Raw genomic sequence first — 16294 nt, 5'->3', positions numbered from 1 at the left:
GCATTTATTTATTTATTTATTTATTTATTTATTTATTTATTTATTTATTTATTTTTAGTAGGCATATTCTTAAGCAAGAATTCAAGTAAAAATTCTTACGGACCTGGAGAATCATATAAAAGCTTTGGGAAAAATGAAGACCATACTTTTTAAAGAGGAAGCAGCCGGCCTATGGTCTTTGAAGCAGTGACTGAGAATAGTGCTGAAGGAGACTTGCTTTAGTGGTACAAAATTGCTTCCCTTATATCTTCACACTTGGCTCAACAAAACCCACAAAGTTGAGGCTAATGGGCTACATCTATCAGCAGGTGTGTGACCAGTATGATATTGAAAACAATTTTGAATCATAAATTGCGTTTAAAAATCCCAAGTATCCACATAAGAATAGGGATTCCTGACCTTTGTTTGATAAACCCCTGAATGTGCCGTGACAGATTTTTTTCTGAACCAGCAGTTGATGAGATTTTAGCTGACATTATCGTCCCATCTCCCCTCCATTTATCCGGTCCACCACTGTCCCTCCTCACCCTCTATTGCTATGTACCTGGCCGTTTCATTCATTTCCATTACCTGCCTAGCTGGCCTAAACATGTGCACTCATGACAGAAGCACAGCTGGGAGAAAAGCAGGTGCAATGAAGAGGAGGAAACAGATGCTCCTGGGAGCATGTTCTTGAAATACAATCCACCCTGCCCTCCAATCATTTTAAAAGTTCCTATGTTGACATGCTGCTGGTTGACTATAGTGTAAGAATGTTTAGCGGAACAGCATGAAAGTAAGACCATAGGGCAAAAAAAAGTAATCAAAAGTGGCTCCTTCTTTTCAAAATGGCCCATTCACACACGACTGTCCTGGGGCCCCAACTCCACTTTGGGATTTTGTACAGGGCTTGCTTCCCATTTTTATGGAATGTGGCTGCTTGTCTATGTTGTCAAAATTTTATGAGAGAAGTTTTAAAAAATGTTTTTATATAAGAGACTGACAGAAATTGCTTGTTCTGATAATGTAAAAATAATGAAACAAGGAGAAATGTGTAGAAGGATATAATTACATGCTCACTGATGCTTTCTAGGTACCAGCTGTTGGCCCGGCTTGATGCCTGTCCCGTTCACAGAGCATTTAATCCCCACAGACTCCTGAGGTGTAGGTATTGCTACCCAGCTTTATAGATAAGGAAATTGAGGCTTAGAGAAGGGAAGAGGTTTGTCCAGGGCACACTAGTGACAGAACTGGGTTTTAAACACAGGTGTACCTGATTGTGAACTTAGTGATCTTTATACCAGTGGGTTTCATTTGATATCCTTTCATTTTGTTGCCTGTTGCCTGGTTTCATAGACATAATGTTATGATAGATTGTATAATGTTACCTAGTGAACTGTACTAACCAGTAGGACATACCACCTTAGAATTTTAACAGGTGGAGTAGTTCTTTTTGTTTTTAATTTTTATTTATTTATTTATTCATGAGAGAGAGAGAGAGAGAGAGAGAGAGACAGGCAGAGGGAGAAGCAGGCTCCATGCAGGGAGCCCGATGTGGGACTCGATCCCAGGTCTCCGGGGTCACACCCTGTGCTGAAGGTGGCGCTAAACCGCTGCGCCACCCAGGCTGCCCCAGGTGGAGTATTTCTATATGGTGCAGGTGTTCACCTGCCTGTGGGTTAGGACTCTCACGGATGACTATTTAGGACCTCTTCTGACTTCTTAGAATGTTGTGATTATTTCCAGTTATCTAGCACTATATAGCTTCATTGTTTCAAAGAAGATCCTTAAAAGATATCTTGAAACTGAGATTCCTAAGATGGTGGAAAAGTGATACAGTTAATTATAATATTTATTGTATTTCCTTTATGCTCCCCCAGCTTTGAGATATAATTGACAATTATATAATGCACAATTAAGTTGTACATATGTTGATTTGATACACTTATGTGTTACAAACTGATTACCACAATAGGATAAGCTAACACTTCCATCTCATCACATAATTACCATTTCTTTTTTTTTTTTTAAAGCTAGTACATTTAAGATATAAACTCTTAGCAACTTTCAAGTGTATAATTCGGTATTATTAACTACAATATCACACTATAAATTGGATCCTCAGAACTTATCCGTCTTATAACTGAAAGTTTATACTCTGACCAACATCTCCTCATTCCCACCATCCTCCAGCCACTAGTAACTACCATTTTGCTCTATATTTCTGAGTTTAGTTTTTTAGATTCGACATGTAAGTGTTACCATACAGTATTCATATTTCTCTGTCTGACTTATCTCACTTAGTAGTATTCCTTTAAGGTCCATGCATATTGTCACAAAAGGCAGGATTTCCTTCTTTCTCATGCTGGAATAATACTATTCCACTGTATATATGGGGTGGAGGTGGAGAGGGAGAAGTTTTCATTTCCTTTGGATATAAACCCAGAAGTGGGGTTACTAGATCATATGGTAGTTCTATTTTAATTTCTTGAGGAACCTCCATAGTGATATACTGTTTGCCCTTTATTTTTTGTCATTTTACACTAGGTTTTTACCTCATAGTTACCATGAGCTTATATAAGACATATCTTAAATAGGTAAAACAGCCCATTTTTACCAGAGAGTATTTTAACTTCAATCATCTACAAAATCTTCACTATTTTACTTTTCCCTTTTGAATTTTTGATGTTTTTACTGTTTCTATAGTGTATATTAACTTAAAAAATTATCGTAGCTATAATTATTTTTTATATGCCTTCCATTTGACTCTTACTACTATAGTTAAGTTGTTAACACACCATTACAGAATTAGAATGTTTGAAGTTTGACTGTATATTTACTTTTACCAGTGCACTGTATGCTTTCATATGTTTTCATGTTACTGATAAGTCTTTTCAGCTTGAACAACTTATTTCAGCATTTGTTATAAGGCAAGTCTGGTGGTGGTGAACTCCTTCAGTTTTTTTTTTTTTGGTCTAGGAAAATCTTTATTTCTTCTTCATATCTGAAGGATAACATTGGTGGATAAAGTATTCTTGGCTGGCAATTTTTATTTTTCAACAGTTTGAAATTGTCATTGTACCCTTTCCTCATCTATAATTTCTGCTGAGAAATCTGCTGATAGCCTAATTGCGGGTTCCTTTGTAGCTTATCTTTTTTCCTTGGCTGCTAATTTTAGGATTCTTTCTTTATTTTTGATTTTTGACAGGTTCATTATACTATATCTTAAATAAGGTCTTTTTTGCATTAAGATAAAAGGGTGCTATTAGTTTTGTGAACTTGGATGTCCAGTTCTCTCTTCACACATAGAAAGTCCCCAGCTCTATTATTATTTTTTTTATTGAGGTACAATTTGTCTCTAACTTTAAATTAGTATATAACATAATGATTCAACTGTATATATTACAAAATGATCACCACAATAAAGCTAGTTAACATGTTACTATACACAGTTAAAATTTTTTTCTTATGATGAGAACTTTTAAGATCAATCCCTTAGCAACTTTCAAATGTTTAATATAGTATTCTTAACTCTAATCACCATTTTACATTAGTTTCCATGACTTACTTACTTAACTGGAAGCTTGTACATTTTGACCCGCTTCATCCATTTTGCTTCCCCCTCAGCTTCTACCTCTGGCAACTATCAATTCTTTGCATCTATGAGGTTTGTTTAGCTTTATTTTTAAGATTTCACATATAAGTGGAGTCTGACTTTTTCGCTGAACATAATACCTTCAAGGTCCGTCTATGTTGCCACAAATGGGAATATTTAATTTTTTATGGCTGAATAATATTCCATTTTATATAGGTACACTACATTTTATTTATCCATTTATCATCTATAAATGGACACAAGAGCTGTTTGCATATCTCAGCTATTGTAAATAATGGTACAGTGAACATATATATTTTTGAGTTGTTTTTGTTTTTGGATATATACCCAGAAGTGGATTTGATGGATCTCATGGTAGTCCTACTTTTAATTTCTTGAAGAACCTCCCTGCTGATAGTGGCTGCACCAGTTTATATTCTCACCAACAGTGCACAAGTGTTCCCTTTTTCTGTACCTGTTATTCACCAACACTGCTTATTTTTTGTCTTTTGTAATAGCCACCCTAACAGGTATGAGGTAATATTTCATTGTAATTTTGATTTTCACTTCCCTGATTAGAGATGTTGAACACTTTTTCATATACATTTTGGCTATTGGTATGTCATCTTTGTAAAATGTTTATTTAGTTCCTCTATATATTAGAGTTATATGCATTCTTTATATATCTTATATTAATCCCTTTTCATATATGATTTATAAATATTTTCTCCCTTTTGGTAGGTTGCCTTTTCATTTTGTTGATGGTTTCCTTTTCTCTGTAAAAGGTTTTGAGTTTTATATAGTCCCACTTTTTAATTTTGCTTTTGTGGCCTTTGCTTTTGGTGTCAGATCCAAAAGATCACTACTAATACTGATGTCAGGAGTTTATCACCTATGTTTTCCTCTATGAGGTTTATGATTTCATGTCATACATTCATCTTTAATCTACTTTGGGTTAATTTTTGTGTGTAGTATAAAATAGTGGTCTAGTTTCATTCTTCTGTATGTGGCTGTCTGGTTTTCCCAACACCATTTAGTGAAGTGACTGTCTTTCCTACATAATATGTTCTTGGCTCCCTTGTCATAGATTAATTGACCATAAAAATTTGAGTCTATTTCTAGGCTCTCTATTCTGTTCCACTGATCTATATGCCTGCTAATACCAGACTGTTTTGATTACTCCAGCTTTGTAATATAGCTTGAAATCAGGCAGCATGATACCTCCAGTTGTGTTCTTTCTCAAGATTGCTATGGCTATTTAGGGTCTTTGTAGTTTCATACAAATTTTAGTATTCTATTTTTGTGAAAAATACTATCAGGATTTTTATAGGAATTGCATTGAATGTGTCAATTGCTTTGGGTGGTATGGACATTTTAACAATTTTTATTCTTCTAATACATGGGTATGGAATATCTTTCCATTTCTTTTTGTCTTCAATTTCTTTAATCATTGTAGTATAGTTTTCAGTGCACAGGTCTTTTACTTCCTTGGCTAAATTTATTCCTAGGTATTCTTTCTGATGTAAGTGTAAAAAATTTTTTCTTAATTTTCCTGGTAACTTATTAGTGTGTAGAAATGTGACTTATTTTGAATATTTTTTTTATCCAACATATTTATTTGCTTATTAGTTCTAATAGTGTTTTGTTTTTGGCAATTCTTAAGGTTTCCTAATTATAATAGCATGTCATCTGCAAACAATGGCAATCTTATTTTTTCCTTTCCAACTTGGCTGCATTTTATTTCTTGCCTAGTTGCACTGGATGATACTTCTAATACTATGTTGAACAAAAGTGGCAAGAGTGGTTATTCTTGTCTTGTTCCTGATCTTAGAGGAAAGGCTTCCATTTTCTCACCATTAAGTAGGATGTTAGCTGTGGGCCTGTCATATATGGTCCATATTATGTTGAGGTACATTTGCTCTGTACCCACTTTATTTAGAGTTTTTATCATGAACAGATTTTTAGTTTTTTCAAATACTTTTTCTGACATCTATTTCAATAATCATACATTTTTTATCCTTCATTTTGTTAATATGGTGTATCATGTTAATTGATTGGTGGATATTTAACCATCCTTGCATCCCTGGAATAAATCCCACTTGATTGTGGTGAATGATCCTTTTAATGTATTGTTGAACTTGGTTTGCTAATATTTTGTTGAGCATTTTTGCCTCACTGTTCAACAGGGATATTAGCCTGTAATTTCTTGTGGCATCCTTATCTGGTTTTGCCGTCAGGGTAATGCTGGCCTGGCAAATGAGTTTACAAGTGTTCCCTACTCTTTTATTTTTTAGAACAGTTTGAGAATAACTGGTATTCTTATGGGAGGCCTGGGTGGCTCAGCAGCTGGGCGTCTACCTTTGGCTCAGGGCGTGATCCCAAGGTCCTGGGATCGAGTCCTACATTGGGCTCCCAGCATGGGGCCTGCTTCACCTTCTGCCTATGTCTCTGCCTCTCTCTCTCTCTCTGTGTCTCTCATGAATAAATAAATAAAATCTTAAAAAAAACAGAATAAGTATTCTTTTTTTTAAAGATTTAATTAATTTATTTTAGAGAGAGAGAGAGTGAGAGAGTGAGAGTGTGGAGAGCTAAAGGAAAAGAGAGAATCTCAAGCAGACTCTGTGCTGAGTATGGAGCCTGATGCAAGGCTCAATTTCACAACCCTGAGATCATAACCTGAGCTGAAATCAAGGGTCAGATGCTTTACTGTGAGCCACACGGTTGCCCCTGGTATTAATAATAAATGTTGGGTAGAATTTATGAGGGAATATATCTGTACTTCTGGTGTTTGAGAGTTTTTTTGATTACTGATTCTACCTCTTTAACAGTAATTGGTCTGTTCAGATTTTCTATTTCTTCATGGTTCAGTTTTGGGAAGTTGTATCTTTCTATGAATTTATCTACTTCTTCCAGGTTGTCAAATTGTCGATGTATAATTGTCCATAGTAGTTTCCTGTGATCCTTTGTATACCTGGTATCAGATAACATCTGATGGTAACATCAATGGTAACATCTCCTCTTACATTTCTAATTGTATTTATTTAAACCCTCTTTCTTTTTTTACTTCATGAGTCTAACTAAAGGTCTGTCAATTTATCTGTTTTATCTGTTCAAAGAACCAGTTCTTAAGGTCATCAATCTTTTCCAATTTGTTATTTCCTTCCTTTTAGTAACTTTGAGCTTCATTTTTTTCTTTTTCCGGTTCCTTGAGAATGGTTATTTGTTTGATATTTTTCCTGTTTCTTGATATAGGTATTTATCACTGTGAACTTATCTCTTAGAATAGCTTTTGCTGGGACACCTGGGTGGCTCAGTGGTTGAGCGTCTGCCTTTGGCTCAGGGCATGATCCCGGAGTCCTGGGATCAAGTCCTAGATCGGGCTCCCTGCACAGAGCCTGCTTCTCCTTCTGCCTGTGTCTCTGCCTTTCTCTCTGTGGGCCTCATGAATAAATAAATAAAATCTTAAAAAAAAAAAAAAGAATAGCTTTTGCTGCATCCCATAATATTGGTATGTTGTATTTCAGTGTTCATTTGTTTCAAGATATTTTTTATTTCCCTTTTTATTTCTTCTTTGACTTATTGGTTGTTCAGCAGCATGTTGTTTAATCTCCACTTACCTGTGAATTATAAGTTTTATTCTTATAATTGATTTTAGTTCCATACTATTGTATGCTTGATATAATTTCAATCTTCTTAATAGTATTAGGACTTGTTTTGTGACCAAGCATATGATCAGTCCTGGAGAATGTTCCATGTGCACTTTAGAAGAATGTGTATTGATTGTTCTTTCTCCTGTACATGCCCAATTCCAAGTGGTTTAATGTCTTTTAAAGCAGATTTTTCCTTGTTGATTCTGTCTGAATGATCTATCCATTGATGAAAGTAAGGCATTAAAATTACCTAACTTTACTGTTTTACTATTTATTTCTCCCTTTAGGTCTATTAATATTTGTTTTATATACTTAGTACTCCTGTCTTGGCACATATCTACAAATATTTTATTCACTGTTGGATTGGCCTCTTTATCAGTATTTAATACTTTTCTTTGTTATTGTTATTGTTACTCTTCTTTTTTCTAGTTATAGTGTTTGTTTTGAAGTATTTTATCAGATATAAATACAGTTACCTCAACTTTATTTTAATTTTCATTTACATGGAATAGCTTTTTCCATCCCTTCACTCTTAAGTTGTGTATGACCTTACATCTGATGTCTCTTGTAGGCAGGTTATAGATGGTTCTTGTTTTTAATCCATTTAGCCACTCTTTTTGTTGGGGAATATAGTCCATTTACATTTAAATAAATTATTGGTGTATATGTACATATGGACATTTTGCTAATTGTTTTCTGGATGTTTGTAGTTCTTCTGTTCCTTCTTTTCTTGCTCTCTTCTTTTGTGGTTTGATGACATCCTTTAGTGGAATGCTTAATTCATTTCTCTTTATTATTTTTGTATCTACTATGGGTTTTTCTTTTGGGTTGGTTTGAAGCTTACATATAACAACTTATGTTTATAACAATCTATTTTTGAGTTGATAACAACTGAAATTTGAGAAAATTCTAAAACTAAATTTTTAGTCTTCCCCTCCCCCCGTGTTTAATTTTTTGATTCCACATTTTATATCTTTTTATTTGTGTATCCCTAAGCTAATTATTGTAGTTATGTTTACTACTTTTGTCTTTTAAGCTTCATTCTAGCTTTATAAATGACTAACCCACTGCTCTTACTTTTATCTACCTTTACCAGTGAAGTTTAAACTTTCACATGTTTTCTGTTACTAATTAACATTCTTTCTTTCTTTTTGGCTTAAGAAAATCCCATTAACATCTCTTGTAAGGTCAGTTTGGTAGTCGTGAACACATTTAACTTTTGCTTGTCTGGAAAATTCTTTATTTCCCCTACAATTCTGAATTACAACTTTTCTGAGTAGATACTTCCCTGGGATTTTTTTTCTTTCTTCATTTTTAATATATCATGCCACTCTTTTCTGGCCTGCAAAGTTTCTGCTGAAAAATCTGCTGATACCCTTATGAGTATTCCTTTGTATATGACACGTTGCTTTTCTCTTACTGTTTTTAAGATTCTCTCCTTGTCTTTAGCTTTTGACATTTTATTATTTTTATTTTTAAGTAGACTCCATGCCCAGTGTGGAGCCCAATGTGGGGCTTGAACTCATACCCTGAGATCAAGACTTGAGCTGAGATCAAGGGTCAGATGCTTAACTGACTGAGCCACCCAGGTGCCCCTAACTTTTGACATTTTAATTATGACGTCTCTTGCTGTGGGAATTTTTGAATTCCTCTTATTTGGAACTCTCTGGAATTCCTGGATTTGAATGTCTGTTTTCTTCTCCAAGTTAGGAAAGTTTTCAGTCATTATTTCTTAAAATAAATTTTCTGCACTTTTCTCAGTCTCTTGTCTTCTGGGGCCAGTGTAATATGAATATCAGTACCTTGATGTTCTATCAGTTCCTTAAACTGACTTCACTTTTATCATTTTTTTATTCCTTATTGTTGCCCTGAGTGATTGAGTTCCACTGCCTGATCTTTGAGTTCATTGATTCAGTCTTCTGTTTCATCTAGTTTACAACTGAGCATCCCTGGTATATTTTTCAGTTCGGGTCATTATTCTTCATCTCTGTGACTTCTATTTGGAATTCTTTAAAAAATATTGAAGTATAGTTGATATACAGTGTTATATGTTAGTTTCAGATGTATAACATAGCAATTCAACATTTATGTACCTTGCAAAATAGTCACATGCCTAGTTACCATTTGTCACAAATATAAAATCATTACATTATTGACTATATTCTCCATGATATATATTCCATCCCTGTGGTTTGTTTATAATTAGAAGTTTGTACCTCTTAATCCACTCCACCTATGTTGCTCATCCCCCACTCCCTTCTCTCTGAAAACCACCAGTTTTTTGTACTTATGATTTTGTTGTTGTTGTGTTTTGTTTCCTAGATTTCAGATATAAATGAAATGATATGGTTTTTGTTTTTCTCTGATTTCATTTAACACAAAACTCTCCTTGTCCACTCACATTGACACAAATGGTAAGATTTCATTCAATTTTTTATGGCTGAGTAATATTCCATTAATACTCCATTGTACACAAACACACGCACACATCCCACATTCTTATCCATTTATCTATTAATGACATTTAGATTGTTTCCATGTCTTGGCTATTGTATATAAGGGTACATATATTTCTTTGAATTGGTGTTTTCATTTTGTAGGGATAAATACCCAGAAGTAGAACTGCTAGGACATATGGTAGTCCTATTTATAATTTTGTGAGGAAACTCTACTGTTTTCCATTGTAGCTGCACCGATTTATATTTCTATCAATAGTATGCAAGAGTTCACTTTTATCCACATCCTTGCCAACATTTCTTGTCTTTTTGATAATAGCCATTCTGAGAGATGTGACATGATACATCATTGTAGTTTCGGTTTGCATTTCTTTGATGATTCGGGATGTCCAGTTCCTTTTCATGTGTCTATTGGTTGTCTGTTTATCTTCTTTGGAAAACTGTTTATTCTTTGTCCATTTTTAAACTATTTTTTTTGTTCAATTGTATGAGTTCTTTGTATAATGTGAATATTAACCCTTTACTAAGTATATCATTTGCAAATATCTCTTCCATACAGTAGGATAGCTTTCTGTTTTGTTCATGGTTTCCTTCCTTGTGCAAAACTCCCTTAAAGTCTCACTTGTTTGTTTTATCTCTTTTCATGCTGGTACAGGAGAAAGTTGATCCAAAAATGTTGCTACAACTGATGTCAAAATGTTTATTGCCTATATTTTCATTTTAGGAATTTTATGGTTTCAGGTCTTACATCTAACTCTTTAAACCATTTTGAGGTTTTTAGTTTTTGTATATTGCTGTAAAAAAGTAGTCCAGGCTTAATTTTTTTGCATGTAGCTGTCCAGTTTTCTGAACAGAATTTGTTAAAGTGACTGTCTTTTCTCCATTTTATTTTTTTGTTTACTTTGTCATAGATAAATTCACCATATAATGGTGGGTTTATTTCTGGGCTCTGTATTCTGTTCTATTGACCCATGTATCTATTTTTGTGCCAGTACCATACTGTTTTGATTATTATAGCTTTGTGTGTTTTTTAAAGATTTTTATGTAAATTTCAGTTAGTTAACATACAGTGTGATATTAGTTTCAGGTGTATAATTCAGCGTTTCAACACTTACATAAAACATCCAGTGATCATCATAGGTGCACTCCTTAATCCTCATCACCTACTCAACCCATCTCCCAAACCCCAACCTCCCCATTGGTAATCTTTCCTATAATAGTTAAGAGTCTGATTCTTGGTTTGCCTCTTTGTCTTTGCCCTGTGTTCATTTGTTTTGTTTCTTAAATTCCACGTATGAGTGTGACTTTGTAGTATAGTTTGAAATCAGTTGTTTTTGGTGTCTCCAGCTTTGTTATTTTTCACAGAATTACTTTGACTATTCGGGGTCTTTTGTGATTCCATATTAGTTTGAGGATTATTTGTTCTAGTTCTGTGAAAAATGCCCATTGTTATTTTGATAGGGATTGCATTTAATCTGTTGATGGCTTTGGGTGGTATGGGCATTTTAATATTAATTCTTCCAATGTATGAGCATCATGTATCTTTACATTTGTTGTGTTGTCTTCAATCTCTTTCATCAATATCTTATAGTTTTCAGAGTATATGTCTTTCATCTCTTTTTCTAAATTTATTCCTAGGTGTTTTATTCCTTTTGGTGCAATTGTAAATGGAATTACTTAATTTTTCTTTCTCCTACTTTTTTATTAGTTTATAGAGACACATTTTTTTAAAGATTTCGTTTATTCATGAGAGACACACAGAGAGAGGCAGAGATGCAAGCAGAGGGAGAAGCAGGCTCCCCATGGGGGACTTGATCCCAGGATCCCGGGATCAGGACCTGAGCCAAAGGCAGACATTCAACTACTGTGCCACCCAGGCATCCCATCAACAGTTTTTTTAATGTTAATTTTGTATCCTACAACTTTCCTGAATTTTTAAAATTAGTTTGTAATGGTTTTTTAGGAGACTATTTGGTATTTTCTCTATATAATATCATGTCATCCACAAATAGTGACAGTTTTACTTCTTCCTTACCAATTTGGATACCTTTTACTACATTTTGTTGCCTGACTACTGTGACTAGGACTTCTAGTACTATGTTGAGTAAAAGTAGAGAGAGTGGATATTCTTTTTTTTGGGAGTGGATATTCTTATCAAATTTCTAATATTTGAGGAAAAGCTTTAACTCTTTCATCATTGAGTATGATGTTAGCTGAAGGCTTGTTATATAGCTTTTATTATATTTAGGTATGTTCTCCCTAAACCTACTTTGTTGAGAGCTTTTATTGTAAGTAGATGTTGAATTTTGTCAAATGCTTTTCTGCATTTATTAAAATGAGTATATGGTTTTGATCCTTCATTTTGTTAATGCAGTGTATCATGTTGATTGATCTGCAGATACTGAGCTATCCTGGCATCTCTGAAACAAATCCAAGTTAGTTGTGCTAAATGATTCCTTTAATGTGTTGTTAAATTTGTTTTGCTTATATTTTGTCGAGGATTTTTGCATCTATGTTTATCAGGGATATTGTCCTGGATTTTCTTTGTCTAGTTTTGGTATCCCAATAACAGTGGCCAGAGTTTGGGATAAAGTGAGTTTGGAAGAATGCGTTTGAGTTTTCTTTCTTCTTCTGTTTTTGAAATACCTTGAGAAAAATAGGTATTAACCCTTCTTTAAATGTTTGGTAGAATTCACATGTGAATCCATCCAGTTCTGGACCTTTGTTTGTTGGGAGTTTTTTTGAGTACCAATTCAACTTTGTTAGTAGTAATTGCTCTATTCAGAATTTCTATTTCTTCATGATTCAGTCTTGGAAGATGGTATGTTTCCAGGAATTTATTAATTTATTCTAGTTTGTCCAATTTTGGGGGTATACTTGTTCTAATCATCTCTTAGAATTCTTTGTATTTTGTGTTGTCATTTGTAGTTCATATCTTTTTTAAAAAAATATTTTATTTATTTACAATTTTTTAAAAAAGATTTCATTTATTCATGAGAGACAGAGAGAGAGAGAGAGAGAGAGAAGGTGGAGCAGAGACATAGGCAGAGGGACAAGCAGGCTTCCTGTGGGGGGTCTGATGTGGGACTCGATCCTGGGACCCTGGGATCACACCCTAAGCCAAAGGCAGATACTCAACCATTGAGTCACCCAGGCATCCCCATATCTTTTATATTAGATTTTATTTGGGGTTCCTCTTTCTATCTTTTTTTCCTTACTTTTTAAATGAGTCTGGCTAGAAGTTGACCAAAGAACTAGACTTAGGTTTCATTGATTTTTTTTTTTCTGGGTTTTTAAAAATTCTCTATTTCATTTATTTCCATTCTGATCTATATTAGTTCCTTCCATGTACTAATTTTGGGCTTCATTTGTTCTTTTTCCCTTGCTACCTTAGAGGGTAATATTGGACGGTTTATTTGAAATTTTTCCTTGCTTGTGTTTTTGAAGTAGGCCTATGTTGCATAAACTTCCTTCTTAGAAATCCTTTTGCTTATGTCCCATGGATCTTAGAGCATTATTTCCATTTTCATTTGTCTAAAGTATTTTTTGATTTTTCAGTTGACTTGTCATTTAGTAGCATGTTATTCATGCTCCACATTTGTGTTTAAAATTTATTTTTTTGTAATTTATTTCCAATTTCATACCATTATGGTCAGATAAGATACTTGATATAACCTTAATGTTCTTAAATTTATTGAGATTTGTTTTGTGGCCTAACATGTGATCTATCTTAGAGAATGTTCCAGGTGTACTTGAAAAGAATGTGTAGTCTGCTATTTTTGGATGGAATGTTTTCTTTAACTCTCTTAAGTTCATCTGGCCTAATGTTCAAGGCCCTTGCTTCCTTATTTTCTGTCTCAATGACCTATCCATTTATGTAGTAAAGTCTTAAAGTACCATTATTGTATAACTATCAATGTTTCCTTTTAGGAATGTTAATATTTACTTTATATATTTGGGTACTCCTATATTTGGTGCATAGATATTTATAATTGTTATATCCTCTTGTTGGGTCGATTCCTTTATCATTAGGTAATGCCGTTGTCTCTTGTTGCAGTCTTTGTGGTGAAATCTATCTTGTCTGGTATAAATATTGCTACCATAGTCTTTTTCCTTCTATTTTGGATGAATTATCTTCTTCCATCCCTTCATTTTCAGTCTGTATGTGTCTTTGGGTCTGAAGTGAGTCCTTTGTTGGTAGCATATAGATGCGTCTTATTTTTTAAAAATCATTCCATCCTTCTATGTTTTTGATGGGAGGATTTGGGGAGGATTTAGACCATTTACATTTAAAGAAATTATTGGTAGGTATGTACTTTTTGTCATTTTGTTAATTGTGTTCTGATTGTTTATGCAATTCTCTGTTCCTTTTCTCTTCCTCTCTCCCTTGTGATTAATGACTCCTTTAATGTTAATCTTAGATTTTCTTCTCTTTATTTTTTGTGTATCTATTATGACTTTGTGGTTTGTGGTTACCATGATGATCATTTGTAGCATCCTAAATATATAGCAGTCTATATAATAAAACACATTTTTTAAAAAGTATATTTTTACTCCTCTTTCCATGTTTTATTATGTATATGATGTCATATTATTACATCTATTTTTGTGAATGCCTTAAGTAATATTTTAGATATAATTGAATTTACTACTTTTGTATTTTGATCCTATACTAGCTTTGTAGGTGATTGATCTTCTACCTTCGTTGTATATTTATTTATTTTTAAAATTTTATTATTTTTATTTTGTAATCTCTACACTCAATGTAGAGCTCAAACTCATGAGCCCAAGATCAAGAGTAATGTGCTTTCCCTTCTGAGCCAACCAGGCATCCCTACTATATGTTTATTTTTACCTGTGAAATTTTTTCCTTTCATAATTTTCTTCTAAGTTTTAGCTTTTTCCTTTCCTCTTAAGAAGGTCATCTCTGGAACTTTTCTTATAAGGATAATTTAGTGGTAATGAATTTAACTTTTGTTTGCCTGGGAAACTCTTTATATCTCCTTTAGTTCTGAAAGATAACCTTGCCAGGTAGAATATTCTTATTTGTAGGGTTGTTTTCCTTTCAGTCTTTGAATATATGGTGCCATTCTCTTTTGGCCTGCAAAGTTTCTGCTGAAAAATCAGCTGATCACCTTATGAAGTTTCCTTCTTTTTTTTTTTTCCTTTTTGCTCTTTATCTTGTGTGATTTCCATTACTCTGTCTTCCAGAACAGTGATTCATTCGTCTGTATCATCTAATCAAGCTTTTGACACCCTCTCTTAAATTCTTCATTTCAGTGATTATATTCTTCAGCTGTGATTGGTTCTTTATCTCTTTGTTGAAGTTCCCACTGTGTTCATCCATTCTTCTCCCAAGTGTGCTGAGCATCTTTAGGACTATTTTTTGGAACTCTGTCACGTAGATTGCTTATTTCCATTTTATTTTGTTCTTTTTCTGAGGTTTTGTCCTCTTCTTTCATTTTGAACACATTTCTCTGTTTCTTCATTTTGCCTTTCTTTTTTTTTTTTTGCTTTCCACTTTGGGGACTTTTATTTTTTTTATTATTTTTTTTAATAAATCTATTTTTTATTCGTGTTCAATTTACCAACATACAGAATAACACCCAGTGCTCATCCTGTCAAGTGCCCCCCTCAGTGCCCATCACCCATTCACCCCCACTCCCCGCCCTCCTCCCCTTCCACCACCCCTAGTTCGTTTCCCAGAGTTAGGAGTCTTTATGTTCGGTCTCCCTTTCTGATATTTTCCACACATTTCTTCTCCTTTCCCTTATATTCCCTTTCACTATTATTTATATTCCCCAAATGAATGAGAACATATAATGTTTGTCCTTCTCTGGTTGACTTACTTCACTCAGCATAATACCCTCCAGTTCCATCCACGTTGAAGCAAATGGTGTGTATTTGTCGTTTCTAATGGCTGAGTAATATTCCATTGTATACATAGACCACATCTTCTTTATCCATTCATCTTTTGATTTGCCTGACTTTCTATCATGATAATATGCTGAAAAGGAGGGAGTGTTCAGTGTTACGTTCATTCTGTTAAATTCATATTCTGGAAATTCCCTTTTCTTTTTTTATTTATTTATTTTTTTAATTTTTTTTAATTTTTTTTTTATTCATTTATGAGAGTCACACACACAGAGAGAGAGAGAGAGAGAGAGAGAGAGAGGCAGAGACATAGGCAGAGGGAGAAGCAGGCTCCATGCACCGGGAGCCTGACGTGGGATTCGATCCCGGGTCTCCAGGATCGCGCCCTGGGCCAAAGGCAGGCGCCAAACCGCTGCGCCACCCCGGGATCCCGAAATTCCCTTTTCTAATATGAATCCCTTGCTTTAAATATTTTTACAAAAAAATAAATAAATATTTTTACCTTAACTACTACTAAGTGTTCACTATTTTAGGCACTTTTTATTTCATGTAATCTTCACAAGACTTTTAAAGTTCTGCACCAATAGTCCAAATTTGTAGTTGAATATAAGTGGAGTCTCATGGCAACCCTGGTCCATTTAGCTGCAAATACCAGTTTACTTCTCACTTAATCTATCATCCTCAAATTTGGGTATTTGTGGCAAAATGTCATGGGTTACTCTAATCTATGCAAGCATAAG

Source organism: Vulpes lagopus, chromosome 9 (genome assembly GCF_018345385.1).
Source record: "Vulpes lagopus strain Blue_001 chromosome 9, ASM1834538v1, whole genome shotgun sequence".
Classification (NCBI taxonomy): domain Eukaryota; kingdom Metazoa; phylum Chordata; class Mammalia; order Carnivora; family Canidae; genus Vulpes; species Vulpes lagopus.
This window is presented reverse-complemented; position numbering follows the sequence as displayed.